This window comes from Venturia canescens, chromosome 4 (assembly GCF_019457755.1).
Source record: "Venturia canescens isolate UGA chromosome 4, ASM1945775v1, whole genome shotgun sequence".
In the NCBI taxonomy this organism is placed as follows: Eukaryota; Metazoa; Arthropoda; class Insecta; order Hymenoptera; family Ichneumonidae; genus Venturia; species Venturia canescens.
In genome coordinates this window covers 16,991,654-17,007,397 of record NC_057424.1, presented here as the reverse complement: position 1 = coordinate 17,007,397, position 15,744 = coordinate 16,991,654, and the positions used below count along the sequence as shown (strand labels likewise).

Genomic DNA, 15,744 nt, shown 5'->3' with positions numbered 1-15,744 from the left:
GTCGAATTTGTACTTTGTATTTTTTCAATCTACAAAATTATTATTCGTGAAATAAAAAACTGATGAATAAATCATTTTATTTTCATTCATTTCGTTGGACTCCAACGTTGGAAACTTCAGCGTCGTCGAAAGAGAAAATACGAGGCTGCGCACGAGCCCATGCGATTCAGGGAACGAGCAAACTCGAAAGTTCTCAAATCCTACGAGCCAGGGACCTCCGTTTCACGGGATCGCGGAAATGATTTTACGTTCCCGGCACTCGATATACTCTCGTCTACTTTTGCATACGTTTAAGCAGAATATAGAGATGCACGCCGGAGGTACATCGTCAGTGTGTAATCCACGTGTCCCATATCCCTCGTATGACTGTGTATCGGAGTGAAAACATGCTGAGAACGTTGGCATACACACGAGCGGAAAGGAAGTGTGGGTGCGTGAGTTTGCGTGCACGTGTTGCAGATATTAGACGGGAATATAATCGTAGTTGGGAGGGCTGCACAATCCACTTTCGAATTCTATTTGGAAGGCGAGCTCGGTGATGCGAGGGCGAACCCAACCGACTGTGGGAGGCAAAAAGTTCCAAGACGAGATGACACGTTGAAACTCTGGTAAAAATAGCATTATATTTACATATGTGGAGGACGAGTGCAAATAAAAATGTTGGAAATGTCGAATGGAATGGAGTATCGGGGACTCTGGAGCAGAGATGCGGTTCAGAGGCCCATGGAAAAAAAGTTTTTTCCCCTTAATCCACCATCGAATATCGAAGAGCACGCTTACTTCGAACTTTTGAAGAAAGATTCAGCCGCACTTTTTCTTCCAATTTTTTTATTATTTCGGCTCTCCGAGTTCGCGAGAGTCGTGGAAATGGAAGTATTTGATCTGCGACGACTTGAACCAACGTTTTATCTCCGCAGTATACTTATTCCAATGATTCTCAACGAACTGGGAGATTTTGGAACAGATCTTTCAGTTTTTTCAACGATACTGGCAAGACAATTGCGCTCGTTGTTTTTCGCTGTTTCCATGAATTCGTGTGCTTGACGAAGAAAGCATCGTGATTGGGCGTGTCTTTTTGGTTTTCTCGTTTCAGGTTGGAATTGGACCTCCACAGCTCTTGGATCACTCCAGGAAAAGTTACGAAAAACACCTCGACATCGATCTTCGGAACTCGAAAATTGCTACTTGGATCGATGATAAAATAGTGGGAATGCCAAGCATCGACCAATTTGTTTCTTCGCGAAAAAAGTGTTTTCTCAACGAAAGAAATCGTTCCGAGGAAAATTTTTAACTGTGAATATAAATTGCGATGTTCCACGTGGCCACGTAACGACACAATTTTTTTTCTAATTAGTGCGCAGAATACGGACGAACCAGAATAAAAGTATGCAGGTGGAAAATTTCCAATTGAATTGCTGCAGCGCAGTTTTTGTCTGTAGCTACAACGATTGACGCAAAAAATCAAATTACGCTTTGTTAATATCGTCGAAAATTTGTTTAATTGTGAATGACATCGATAATGGAGATTGCGAAAAAGATTTAGTCGCGCCGAAGCACGCAGTTGGTGTCCGCGTATTCGATCTGCTGATCGAAAACGTCCAATTGAGATACCCAAAACAATGATATTTATTGATACATGCAAAACGATGCTGGACGTATGCGCCTGGTAAATGGGCGAGTACACACGATTTCAGGATGTTCCAGTTCGATAGCTGTTTGCAGATTTGCGGGTGGCGCGTTTCTAACTGCAGTCGGAGAACGCAAAATGATGAATTCTCGTTTATTGATAATCGATTTCGTAACTGTGCGAATTCTGAGTTAAATATATTCACGTTGTCGAAACCCCCTAACGAGTGTTGGTCAACTTTCCATCGATAAATTCGATGCGCCCATCGCGACTGTTTCGGCTGACGAAATTTTTTTGAGAAAACCGAATTTACTGAACAAACTAATTAATTGGCACTTTCCCCCGAACGAAACGACCCATGGAAAGAAAATCTTGGAAGTTTTGGGCTCTCGGAGAACTTGCGAATAAAACATCTGCATTTTCAACCTGTCAAATGCGTCAAAATCGAAGTAAAATTATGATGACAGAATTAGTCGACCCCGAATGGGTCCGAACACTCTCGAAAAAAATTATTTCTTGAAAAAAATTGAAAAGACATAGCCAAACGTAAAAAAAATCGAAGAGATGACGAGAAACGTTCTGCGTATGCATGAATATGTTAATTATCTGGATTACTGTGAATTGTTATCGAATCGTGGTACACCTCCATCAATTTATCGTTCGCGACCACTATTTTATTCCCGCTATCGCGCGACTCTCTTCGCTGCAGCTTTTCGTTATGAATTATTCACAAGACCCACATGTTACATAACATACTGCAAACTCTCGGTTTGTTACTCATTTTCGAACGTATGCTGTTCCGCATATATTCGACATTTTATTATTTGGTTACGTGCGCATGTATCTCGTCGGACGAGCGTAGCTCGCTCTGGATTTTCCGAAACATGTGTAACGGACGCACGCTTCGACGTGAGATTTATTCTCGGAGGCAGGACACGCTCGTCATACCTAAAAACTTGAGTCTTCGAAGATTACTCAATTTTCTTACGCCAACGGAATGAAAAATCTACAAAAAATGAGCTGAAAACAATTGGTAAATATATTTACAATGCTCACTTTTCTTAAAAAGCATGGAAAGTTATTTTTTAAGCGTTATCATTGATCAAAAATGATACCGCGATCAATTTTAGGGAGGGGGAAGGTCAAAATTTCATCGAAAATTTTCTTTTTAAATGTGAAAAAAATCGTGAAGGTGAAGAGAGTAAGTTTAAAGTACGCGAAATAAGATGTTCCGGAAGGACCCACCCAACGATTCCGCAGACACATCGAAAGATGTTCGAGACCCACCCGACCACTTCTACGTGTTAAAGATAAAGGGGGTTTTATGAGTTTGGAAAAATGAATATAATAAAATAATGAATGATTACAGTAGCTAAGAAATTGAAATTTCATTCGGATTAAAAAACAACAAATTCGGTTTTCGTACCTTCGCCCTCCCAGAATTTTTGGAGTGCGATGTTTGGGCACTGATCGTAAGAATTCCATAAAATGAAAGTTCAACATCGTATAGATGAATTGTGCACAATGACCGAACTGACAACTCGATAAACGACGTTGGAAGCGAGCCATCAATTTTTTACGAGAGCGAAAAGTTTTGATCGTGACTTGAGCAGCAACTTTAGTGAGTGACTTTTCAAAAGTTTATCCGAATTTCGCCAATTACGTTTCACGTTTCACGTGCGGAGCCATCGTCCGTCCGTTTAGTTGTGAAGGTGTGCAAGTGCGCAGAAAGCGAGTTTATGGATCGATCCTTCCGAATATCTCTGATCCTTCGAACACCGAATCCTCGTAGTTCTTTATCCGCAGTTTCATTTTCATTGTTAAGGAAGAATTGAATTGGAAAAAGATGGAAATAGTGGGCAGGGAGTAGAGAAGATTGGTAACGTCGCCACCGCGCCAGGATCCAATTAACAGCGCTAATAGCTCGTTTCCTTCGAGCATCAAGTAACACACTACAATACTAATAGCCTCCCTGAGATCTCGGTGTGCAAGCTCTCCCCTTTTTTGTTAGTAGCTCTTTCACGCCGCTGGAAACTCGATTTTTGTCGTTTCCTTTTTTTATTATATTCGCGCTTGCCAGCGTGATTGGTACACAGCGAAAGAGGTTTTAATGAAACAACACGCCGGCGGAAAGAAATTGGATCGAGGACTCAAATCGAAACTCTGCTTCACTGGCTTTTATCTTTCAATAGTAGCATTCGTTAGGGGAGACCGGGGCTGGTTGGCCAACTTTTCAAACTATTGCTTGCAAGCAAGGAACTAAAGACGATGTCAATAACTATTAAACGGTTGGTTTCGAATACAACCAACCTTCCTCTGTTTCAGATAAAAATTTGAATTTTTAAATGTAAAACGAAACGAGTTATTCAATCGCTTTCTCGAGGAACGGTTTTTGCGTCAACCATCGTACTATTTTTACCTGATAATCGACTTCGTATTGGTGAGATTTTAATATAAAAACGGATAGTTGTCAATATTATTTATTTGATTATTCGAAAAATGAATACAACACCTTGACATAAGTATATGTGAAGATCATTTTTGTCCATAAGTGTGAGAAAAAGAAATATTTCATCTTCATCCTATAGTCATCACAATTGCCATCCAATCAAGGCACACCTTGAGTGTGGGCCTATTCAGAGCGCTCATGTGTGTCGACGAATGTGTCAACCAACCCCATATCAATGTTGGCCTACTTACCCACCCTACACTGTTTTTTTTTTTAGCAAGAAACCGTTCTACCAGCAAATTGTAGCGATAATTGAGAAAAAATACTATGCACAATTATAGTACAATATACGAACTTCAATGTAGAGGATTATTGTAATGATTGGAAAAAAATTCGAGGCAGCAGGAGATGGATAATATTGAGGTGGAAATTTGGTTTTGTACCTGGATTTATGAACATTCTTCGCTGTTTTTACTAGCCCCGGTTTCCCCTAGTCATTGACTTGTTATTTATCGTCAAAACTCATTCCCTTTAGTAATTTCAAGGTCAACGCGTAAATAGAATTTGAAGTCGTTATTCGTTTGCGCGTTCGTGCGTCACGATTCGTTATTCCAACGTTCTTTTTTCTGAATGAATTATCTTAAAAATGTTTCAAACGTGGAGTCGATAGGCAATTTCGTGTTATCCGAGTGACTCCAATTCCTGATCGGCCCGGAGTCAATGGCTTTGCCAATCGTCACCGATTTTTCCTGCAATCAACTAATTTTTTTAGTTTAATCGCAACCGCAAAGTTTTTCGCCGCAGGTGTAATTCGGTGGGAAAGAGATGAGCTGAAAATCCCGGAATTACTTGCAGCCCACTTCGGGGAAGTGGAGCTCGGATAAAGCACTGCAAAAGAAAGCAAATGCCTTATCGAAAATTTGGAGGAAGAATTGGTGCTGGTTGGTTGGAAAACAAGTATAACTTTCGTCCAAGTTTTTGCAGCACGAAAACAGCGAAAAATGGTCCACGTGTGCGATAATCCTCTGGCCTCGGAGACGCCGTAAATGGAAATGTAGGATAAAAAAACAAAATTGTTGGCTCTTGGCCCACAAATAATGCTGGTATGAGAGGTGAGCTGGTGATGGAAATCCTCTCTAATCCTGAAGTAACCGAGAAATGTTGATCCCCAACAATTCTCTCCATTCTCTCGCTCTCTCTCTCTCATTCTCCCTTTTTCCCGATCTCTCTTTGTCTCTCTTTTACTTTTCTTTCGCTGCCCCTCTATCACTCTCTTTTTTCGCTTTACCGCGAGATGCAAATGTTCATCGTCGTCGGAATTGGAGGGACCAACCTCTTCCATTTCTTTATCCTTTTCAACTCACTCACTCGCTCTCTTCCTCGTTGTCCTTTTTCTCGGCGACAATTATGCAGAGGTAAAGTCCTAAATCTTTTCACGTGGGCCTTAAAGTTAAACGATCCTGGAAACTGATGGGACAGATAATCAGATGAGGCTGAGCTAAGAGACAAAATGAAACTTCGTTAAGTCCCCATTTTTTAATCCTGCTCGTTTTTCTCTGTGCTTGTACGTGCTTCCGTTTTCTGCATGAGGTTTTAGGACCCAGTCCAGCGGCATCATGAAAATGTTAAGTTATTTTCATCCCGCATACAAAACTTTAAAGCACTGGTAATCACTAACGAACGATGTTCTTTGATGAAATCTATATTATAAGCCGCTACCGCGTCTCTTGATACTCAAAGAGTTCGAGCTGCAAAACGAAACCGATTCTAATCACTCGAGTTCTCAATCCGACCCACTGCATTTCCATCGAGTTTTCATCATCACTTATATACTCACAAAATATAAAAACATCGAATTCCCATAAGCCGTAATTATCAAAATATTGAGAGAATGAAAAAAAAATTTGCAAAAGCCCCGAATCTCGATTGCACTCGCAAACATCAGTCTGCCTCGATTATTTCTCCTAATGGATTCAGTTTTCTTCATACATTCGCGTCAAAGACTCGAATACGAAGTTTCTTGGAACGTGAGAGTGCGAATGACAGCAGACGAAGCGAGGAGCTCAAAAATTGAATGTCTCCAAGTGCGTCAGACTTTTTTTTTATTTGTGCCAATTCTGGCTCTCTGTGAGGTCAAGAAAAGAAAGCTCACAGTAATCAATCAACGTTTGGAGTTAGCCTTCCCCTCCTTCTCTGTCTCTCTTTCTCTTTCTTGTTAGCATCGTCATCACGAAAGCGACGATCCTTAGAGGCGAGGATGGAGCGTATTACGCTTCGTAGACGAAGATAACTGGTGATCGAGTCGTTGTTTAAACACGAGTCAGGCAACATGGATGGACCTTGGCGAAATAGGTGTATGTATATCTGTGTACACAAAGGTGTGTATACATCGCTATGTTCTTTGACACGAGGTCGAGGATGTACCTTTCGCCAAAGCCAAGAGCATACACAGTGCCCATTGTACAGTTTAAACATTATATCTACCCTCATGTTGAATGAACAAACTTTACAGAGATTGACTGTCTAACTGAGAGAAGCAGAAAAACAAAAACGTCTCGAAATAGAGCCACAATGTTTTGTGTGCTCGTGCCACGTTTCTTAGGGAAATTGAGCCAATTTATGTACGACTATATTTTCGCTTCTTTATGCTTTCCGATCAAAAAATTCACGAAATTTAAGGAGGCAAGGAGTATCGATGTCTGGCCGAATATAAACGACGATCGAAGGTTAAGTCTAAACGTTCGCCAGGAGTGAAAAAACGGACACGAGTGACCAGCAACTGTGACACCTGGCAACTGACGCGACGGAATAACTTTGGAGTCAGGATTCGTCTCGAGCTTCCTCGAGCTACGTCCAACGTCTTAGCGAAGCAATCAGATTCGCGAAAAGCCAACGAGGGGCCTCGAAACTCTGCCCAATAAAATGGAAAGATTCAAACGGTTTCGATGACGGCAAGGATCCTGCGTTAGAGTGCAAAAGTTACAAAAACTTCTCGATCCCTATCCTTAAGATTTTCTTTCGAAATAGTATTGTTTCCAAGTTCAGACCTTCGTGACAGTAATGCCCAGAGATCTAGAGCTAAAAATGATAACTTTGTTGAATTCACGCGAATATAAAGTAATATAAAGTCATATTCCTATAGGGGCATGAGTACTGTGGAAAATTCAGGCTTGTTAAATATCTCGTGGAGGGAAGTGCTGACCTCCCCGAGGACGTTCGATGACAAATTACTTTGCGACCGAGCGTGAAAAAAAAAAAACATTCGCTAAAAAGGAAATAAGTCCGATGGCACGTCGCGTCACTCGCAGGCGAAAATATCCTCGAGAGGGTGGGACCGATGAATAAGAGACTGAGAAAAAGGGAAAAAGGGTTGACTGTAATATTTCACTGTCCGATTTTCGTCCTCGTTGAAGACGTTTTATAAATCGTTGTAGAGTGTATTGAAGTTATTGGAAGGTTCAAGAGTACTCACGTTATTTCTAGGGTTAACTTTATTCTGCCAGTTAATCAATTATATAATGACAGTTTTTATTGCTGTTTCATCCTCTTCCTCTCAAATGATCTTTCAAGTGTTCCCCAACGCTGGGTTACTCAGCCCTAGAACACGAGTGCTGGGGTCGATTCCAACCCTCGATGATTGTCAGAAAATGAGGTTGTCGTCGATTTTCTGAATAGTTCAATCTTCAAATGAGTTATCTCTCGAACCTCCATCAGAACAAATTTATCGTGTCTCGTTCTGTTTCGTTTTGTCTGCACGCCAATTCGCTCGTTGAGATCTGACCACAGATCAGGAATAAGCCACCGCGGCTCGGACAGAAAACGTTCAACTCGCCAGCGTTTGATCGCCCAAGGAACATTCCGAATAAACAATTTGACAGGGGGAGAGAGAAGAAGCTCAACAAAAACAGATCGAAAGAGCTCAATACGTTCGGCGTAGCTTCGTGATTCTAAACTGAAGGAAAGTACAATGAAGAAACCGTTGAAGGTTCGGATTGTATCTTAACTGGAGTGTAGTGCCTTTAATGGACTCCGGAAACAGAAAGAGATGGAAGGATCGCGGGAGGGGAGGGGAAGAAGAAATAAAGGAACGAGAAGGGAGAGTGACGATGGGCGATTCCGGATGTTGGATATACACCGGAAACTTAGCGAGAATTCTCTCCGACCCTCTTCCTCTCTCTCCAATTATTCTCTCTCTCTCTCTCTCTCACTCTCTCAATTTTTTCTGTTTTATTCCATACGCTGGAACGATTCCAAAACTCATCGTCGTGGCCGGGCTGCTCGACCCATTGTCGCCCTCGAGACCCCTGATATCCGTTGAACCAACCGCCACATCAACGCACACTCCGGATAGTTAATTACCTCTTGTTCGCTCACGTGGCGGTAAAGAAAAACTTCCGCCTGGGCTACCTTTTACAATTCTAAGACACGCAGAACGAGCCTGTTAGGTCGAGGCTCCCCTTCTCATTACCAGAAATCTTTTCTTCCCTCTTCTCCCCCCATGCCCTTTCGTTATTACGTTGCATACCTATACGACCATCACTGTCAAAAACATCGCACTCGACTCTAACTTTCGAAACTACTATTAAGGGTGTACATGCGCGTCGTATACTAGTCAATTGACAGTCTTTCCACATATCTTTTCAAATGAATTACCTCGGTCATTCGTATAAAGCACAATATATAGTTTTAATCGTAAATAATGTTTAAGTTATGAAAAGTGACGTACGGGCCTGCAACATTTCAAGTTTCCGTCGTCTTCGATTCAATATTTTTAATTCAGATGGCCGTTGAGTCCTCTTTTTTAACGTACCGTTAGACTCCCCGGGATTCAATTAGTGCATGTAATGCTTCCAATCTTTGAGATTTAATTTAGAAATTTATGAAATTTTGAGTTGAAGATGGTTGAAGGGGCCAATAAGTCGTGTCCATATAAGCGACAAGTTAATTTCTGTACTTTTCGACTGTTAATATTACAACCAAACGATCGATAAAGCGTCTTGAAATTTCACAGGCATGGGAAAGAAATCTTGGATTGTAAGACACAAAAAAATTAGAACTTAGAACGCTGTATAAAAACAGCCATCGCGCTTGTACACCCTTAAAGTTCAAAGTGATCGACTAGCGGAACGAGTCTTTTCATTATTTTCAATGCTACCGCAATAAGCGCACTAATTTCGTCGGGATTTTGGACCAGAATCATTGTTTTCGTGCGTATTTAGTGAAGATCCGGAAGTTTTGAAACGCCATAGAATCTGAGACTCGCAAAAAAGGGGTCAGGACGCAGTACGATTGGTTGAAAATGAACGAGGAGCGATGATCGGTGCGGTTTTTTTTACCGGATTCCATTTACATCGAAATGTTTTTGTTCGTTGAAACTCGTGTTTTTTCAATCCATTGTGGGGCCGAATCGAAGGTTCGATTATTTTTTGTTATGTATAATAATAGTGGGAAGGCCGGGGGACAAAGAGGTCTGGGCGAGGGTCGCGGAGCAGTGTTGAATAAAAATTAAATTCACGTTCGGATTCTCGGGCATTTCGCATGCACTCGGCGTACGGTTATCGGATGCATCCATATGGAGTTGCATTCTGCTTTTGCGTACTGATAAAACGCATCGCGGTTGAACCAGCACGCCACCACTCTCGATATCGTTGCCTCTCGCAAAGCTCGCTTATCACTTCAGGAATAATAAAAACGATACAAATTTTGTTGCCTCCTCGGCGTACCCGGAGGCACGCTTTACACGCATATACGCGCTATGTAAATACGCAAGTGCAAAAAACACAGGAATTAATGGAGTGGGAACGAACGTTCGTTGCACAATCCACGCGTTGCCCTTTGCACAAGCCCCGAAAAATCTTGGCTCCTTTCCAAAGCGGGCTCAAAGCCTCGACAGCGGAATCAAGACATTTTCCTCTTGGTTTCACCAAATTTTATTCATTTTTTCTCTCTCAGCGGAGCACGCAAATCGAATGGAAACATGGAAACCCCTCCGATCGGAGGAAAGTAGCCGAGCCCCTCTCGAAGAAGCTCCGTAACACAGAAAGTCGTGGATTTAATGAAAATACCTCAACATACGTCGACCACTTGTCGAGAATATTTCTCCAGCGACTACACATTCAGATTTTCACGTTTTTATACAACTGGGATTATCGTTGTTGCTAATCCTCCGTTTGTTTTCGAGATATTGCGTAATACTAAACTCTCCGGGTACTCTGAGCCCTGAGATAGATGAACTGTGCAAGCGAGCGATGCACACGATATATCCAGCACGTTAAGTACTCTCGATCTATACTATACACAAACTATACATCGGTATACTCGAGTACGAGAGCTCTTCGGGATCACTCTCATCGTTATCGCATGATCCGGAACAGTTAAGGCCCCTGCATGGCCTATCCGCCATTTGCTTTATCCGAGGAAAAAAATCTCGCCGAATTAGACTTTATGAATCGATGTCGCTAAATCGTCCTCCAAACGTCAAACTTTATATTCAAATTTAATTAACGATTCCCATTACCGAAGCTTTACGTGAGGCAGAGAGTAATCGCTCCCTGCGAGCCGGTGTCGCAGTTTTTTTCCGTACTTTCGAGCCATTCCCAGCATGCGAATTTTGGGTTGCTTTGTTCGGAATTTTAGTTTTTACGTGCTTTCGGTGAACGGCAACATTCCGCAAGCATTTTTTTTCGAATGATCGAGTCCCAATCGTACTTTGCATTCGAATCTCGATCGTTTCGACCACGGAAAGTCGATTGTTCGAAAAAATTATCGCGGAATGCTGCTATTCGACCGATGAAGATTGACTGGAAATCCGATGGCTCAAGAAGTTTTGTTCATTATTTTCAGAAGACGAGACGAGATGAACACTGGAGCCGAAGCCCCGGTGATTCTTGTGACGCAGCCAGCCCCTTGCTCCGACAAAGCATTTTCTTCGTGGCGATGCGTCATACGTCGTCCTCGACCGACTTGGCCGCACATAATGTGCTTTTCGAGGATTCTTCATTCCCTTCACTGCTCGGGAGCTCTCCCGACAATTTTTCGGTGATGGCTCCATCATTGGGTCTCGCGTGTTTTCATGACACGCTCTGCGAGTGCTCATCGGAGCTTTGTTCGAGTCTTAGTGGAGGAAAAAAATGAGGAAATTCGAAGAAAACTCAGTCGATCGGCGCCGCACCATGTGGAGGGTCGATGCACGTTCGTTGCGAATTTGTTTAAATCCGAACGGACGAGTCCAACGAAAATTGGAGTATTTTTTCACGAAGAGAAGTTGCGGAACGAGCCGATTCGAGCCAGTAGATCAATCGGGTTGGTTTCCCTGTCAGATCACCGTGCAAACAGCTTCTCCAAAGTCTCGAAACCCTGCAGACTCCGCGATCCACTAAATCGTCTGAATTTCAGGGCTACGAGACTTATTTGGAAACCGGCTGCCGCCGAGGATCCGGAGGATCGAGTAGCTGCTCCGAGCGTCGAAATATCAAGAGCTGAAGCGAAAGAACACTGGATCATTGGGCTTTCGAAAGAGGACAAAAATGACCTAAATGTTTATGAAACTGCGTGTAGGAAGATCCGGAGGAGGAGGACGACGACGACGACGAGGAGAGAGAGTGTGCGCGAACAGGGGAACACGAGGTAAGCTTACTATGGTGCCCTATCGATTGGCATGAGCGCTACAGCGCCGGAAGGAGATGGAGCAAAAAGACGAGGAGGCTACGTAAAGCACGGAGAAGTAACAGCAGGCGCCTTCCGACGTCTTCCAGACAACAACAGCCAACCGGAGGACAGATAAATGTATAAATATATTTATTTTTATTGTGAAAAGAGCTTTGGTCTTAGTAGCCTTGAAACAAAACCATCAAATTGTCTCCTTGCGACAGTTCATTGAATCAATTATCTGTAATAGGTGCTCGCTGCTGCTGCTGCTACTGTACACACACACACACACACACACACTCAAACCGGGCCGATTAACTTCGAGAGTTATGTGAGTTCACCACGAGAACAAACTACGATTTCGTTCCATCTCGTCACTTCCCCAACCGTCTGTTTTCTCTCTTCGATTCTCACGCACCTTCGTTTCCCATGCTCCTTCGTAACAGATTTTCTCTTCGCCTCTCTCTCTCTCTCTCTCTCTCTCTATAAATGAGCATTTACCGCCACATGTTTACAAACTTAAGAAATTGGCAAAAGCTAGGGCAAAAAAAAACACGGCTTTAAGTTTGTCTGGACGCGAGCGAGAAAAGTGTGGGTCCGGAAATCAAATGGTGCCGATGGAATTGCTCTCTATACCGAATCCGATTTGGAAAAAATACGTTGAAGAGCCTCTGGCGATGTGTTAGTGTTATCACTAATTAACGACTTAATGCTATTACTAATTAATTAATGACTCACTATCATACCAGCTTGATTTTCTTCTTAGTTTAGTATGAATCTCCTCTTTGTTATATATTATTTTTATTATCTTTGGTTTCTATTGGATTATTGTATGATTTATCTCTGTTTAATTTTACTTTTATTATTGCATAATTACTGTTATTATTTATAATATGAATTATTCTTTTATTCTTGGTACGATTTACATTGGTTATATATTTTTTGTTTATTCTTAGTATGATTACTTATGAATATTCATCTTTTTAGTTATTTTCTTATTATCTTTATATTTTTGTTATTTGTATGTCAATTTCAAATTGTCTCATAGACTATGTCTAGGGCATATAATAAATGAAATCAATCAATCAATCAATCAATCTCTCGTTGAATGTTCCTTCATGTACGGAGAAGACCTAAGCAAATGTGCGAATGCGCGCAAGATGCGAGCGACGCGCTTATGATAAACCAACGACTGGTTAACCAGACTCGACGGTCTCGAGGAAATACGCTTTTCGCGTCAGAGAAATACGCAGGGAAGCCAGGAGTGAAACCGTTCAATCACCGCAGCAGAACTAACTCGATCCTGCTAAGTATATAGTGGCCACTTAAAAGTGCTGCTTTCTGGACTGATTCTCGTTCGAACAATCATAGGCGGAAGAGACTCGATCTCGGTGTCGACGTCCATTTCCTGCTGGACGAAACTCGAGTCTGATGAGTGGCAAATTTAGATTCTCGCTGGGTCGAGATCGCTCGATTATAATTGGACCGGCTCCTCGCGAAGAAACTCCCACTTTTAAGCTCCGATGCAGCGATGCAAACCAATGCATTTTCATGGCAACAACGAAACACGCAATCCCATTTCGTAATGAAGAATCATGGCCGGAGAATATGAACAGTAAATCTAGCGATTCGATTGGAGTCGTTGCAGCTATAAATCGCATTACGATAATCCACGGATTCGAGTTATTCAGCACGCCGAGAAATAATCGACGTTATCTCGTCCACGATTCACTTTTGATCCTCCGCTTTCTCCTAAATTCGCACTCACTGGAGGTTCGAGATCGAAGATATCATGCTACGTTCGAGCCCTTGTTAATCGAGGTTTTTACACTCTCGTTCTCTCTATTCTACCGACTCGGTCAATTGCAGTTCGATTGCTTTCCGGCAGGTCTTAATAACGGAACGAAGCATTCTTGTCGCTTCCCGAAGAACTCGCTGGATCTCGAACTCCGAGTGTTTTATCATCCCGCGCTAATAGAGTTCTGTATCGGTGTAGAGACTCCGGTCACCTCTGTGGCTCCCGGAACATGCAATTCCACCAAATTTATGGGTTCCGATGCAACGTTGGAAATATTCGGACATTTAGTCGCGTGGGTCGAGCAAGTGATATTTTTCATTATATCAGGGGACAACATTACGCGATTTTTCTTTTTGGCTAGAAACGAGGCTTCGTTGGGAGACAAAAAATTTCGTTGCATCAATCTCACTGAACGTATCCGCAACGAAATGTTTCAAGATTTCGACTGAATTTCATTTCTACTGTAAAAAATTGCTGCGGTTCAACGACTCCTTGCGGCATAATGGAAATTCGGGTTGATATTTTATCGCGTAATACGACCAAATTGATTTTTAGGCCCATCAACTTTTTCCGGGACGTTAAGAATCGTTGGGTGCTTGCCGAAATTCACTTTCATCATTGCGAACCCCTCGCCAGTTACGTCAGCCTTGAAAAAAAAAATATTGCGCGTAGAAAGGCTAAGATTCGATTGGATCGTGGTGTACGTGGCGTAAGTGGCTGAGACGCGGGGGCTCAGATGTAATTCTCCTCGTAACTTTTCTAACATGTTCCTATCAGTTAGCCGGAGTTGGTGCCTTAATGGGAATATCGTGTCAAGCTAACCGAACTGCTGGCGGTCTCGGCGCCCAGACAACCGTCTGAGAGCCTTCCGCATATACGAAGAGGACGTGAGTAACCTCCCCCGCGGTCCCTTGCCCTCCTGCCCTCCAACTTCTCTCAAATGAGCGACACCGTTCATGCCCCACGCCCTTAATGATGGTCCACAATAATATTTCTGACAGTTCAGCGGCTGGTTCAAAGCTCAAGCGCTACCGGGGGCGCACCGGGATTGAAATTCTGGAATGAAAGCTTCTCAGGGCTTTTCTTTTCGGTGCATCGCTCTCGAGTCTTGAGTGAAGTTGGAAAAAAAAACGAAAGTTCGATAAAAAACGGTTAGATACAGATCGAATCAGCTCCTGTTCGAACAGACTATTTTCTTCCTCAATCGGGCGTGGGGGGACAATTATTCTTCAAATGCCAGAATAATTGTTACTCGTCATTGAAGCCTGGAGAGGAAACGCTGGCGAAAAAATGGATTTTTTTTCTTTCGGGATGATTGCGCTGAGAGATTTTGGACTCCAGGCAGAGAGTTTGACTGTCGTAGCGAGTTTTCGGGGGAAGGGATTAAGGAGCGGAATGAAGGGGGGATTCCGTTGATTGAGAATTGGTCGAGCGTCGTGTGTTTTTCGCAACAGTCCACAAGCCACGTAAAGCCCCCCGTCGTTGGACCGAAATGCTCGCAGTCTTGGATTTCGGTGTGCACAAGTTGGAATTCCTTTCCTCCCGGTTGTTCCTCTGGCATGAAATTTGACAATTAAAACTTTAACCGTTTGTCCTTGTCCCGAATTTGAATAATTACATTTGTTGAATAAATTTCGTGGCAAAGCTTCTTTTGCGGCGTTGCAATGTTGAATATTATCTCCGGTCACCGGACATCCAGGTCCTTGAAATTCCCTCCAGGTGTTCGGTAACTCAGTAATCTCGTTTCAATCCTCATCGAGAGAAAAATAGAACAAGGGGCCAAGGGAGCGGGGATGAGAGAATAAAGTACCAGGGAAATCCGAGGGAGAGGAAAAAATTTTTAAAAATCTTATAACTCGAAGAACTTTCCAGTTTTTTAAATCCTCGAATCTCTCTCGAATTATGATGAACGAAATATACATTCTCGCTTCGAGCTGAAATTTCGATCGTTGCCAGAAAACTTGGTAAAACCGATTGCTTCGTTTTAATACGAAAATATAATTTAATACGAACAGGCATCCAAAAACGTAATTCCCTGGCATGTTAATCATATTTTCGCGTAACGAGACTATCTACTCTTTGAAACAACGCAAGTGCATTAAAATCGAAAGAAAAATGCCAATAATCGTGTTATCTTGAAGAGAGAACGCCTCGCACTCACTCCCTCGCGCATTAAGCAACAATAATCGATTGTATTAGAGCTCCAGATAATTTATTTTTCTT

At 42.5% G+C, this 15,744-nt stretch overlaps 1 protein-coding gene across 1 annotated transcript in view; it reads right to left on the bottom strand.

The window, feature by feature from the left end:
• Positions 1–15,744, bottom strand: part of Task6 (TWIK-related acid-sensitive K[+] channel 6) — a 71,929-nt gene that overhangs the window by 14,593 nt on the left and 41,592 nt on the right. The gene's annotated exons all lie outside the window — the stretch shown is intronic.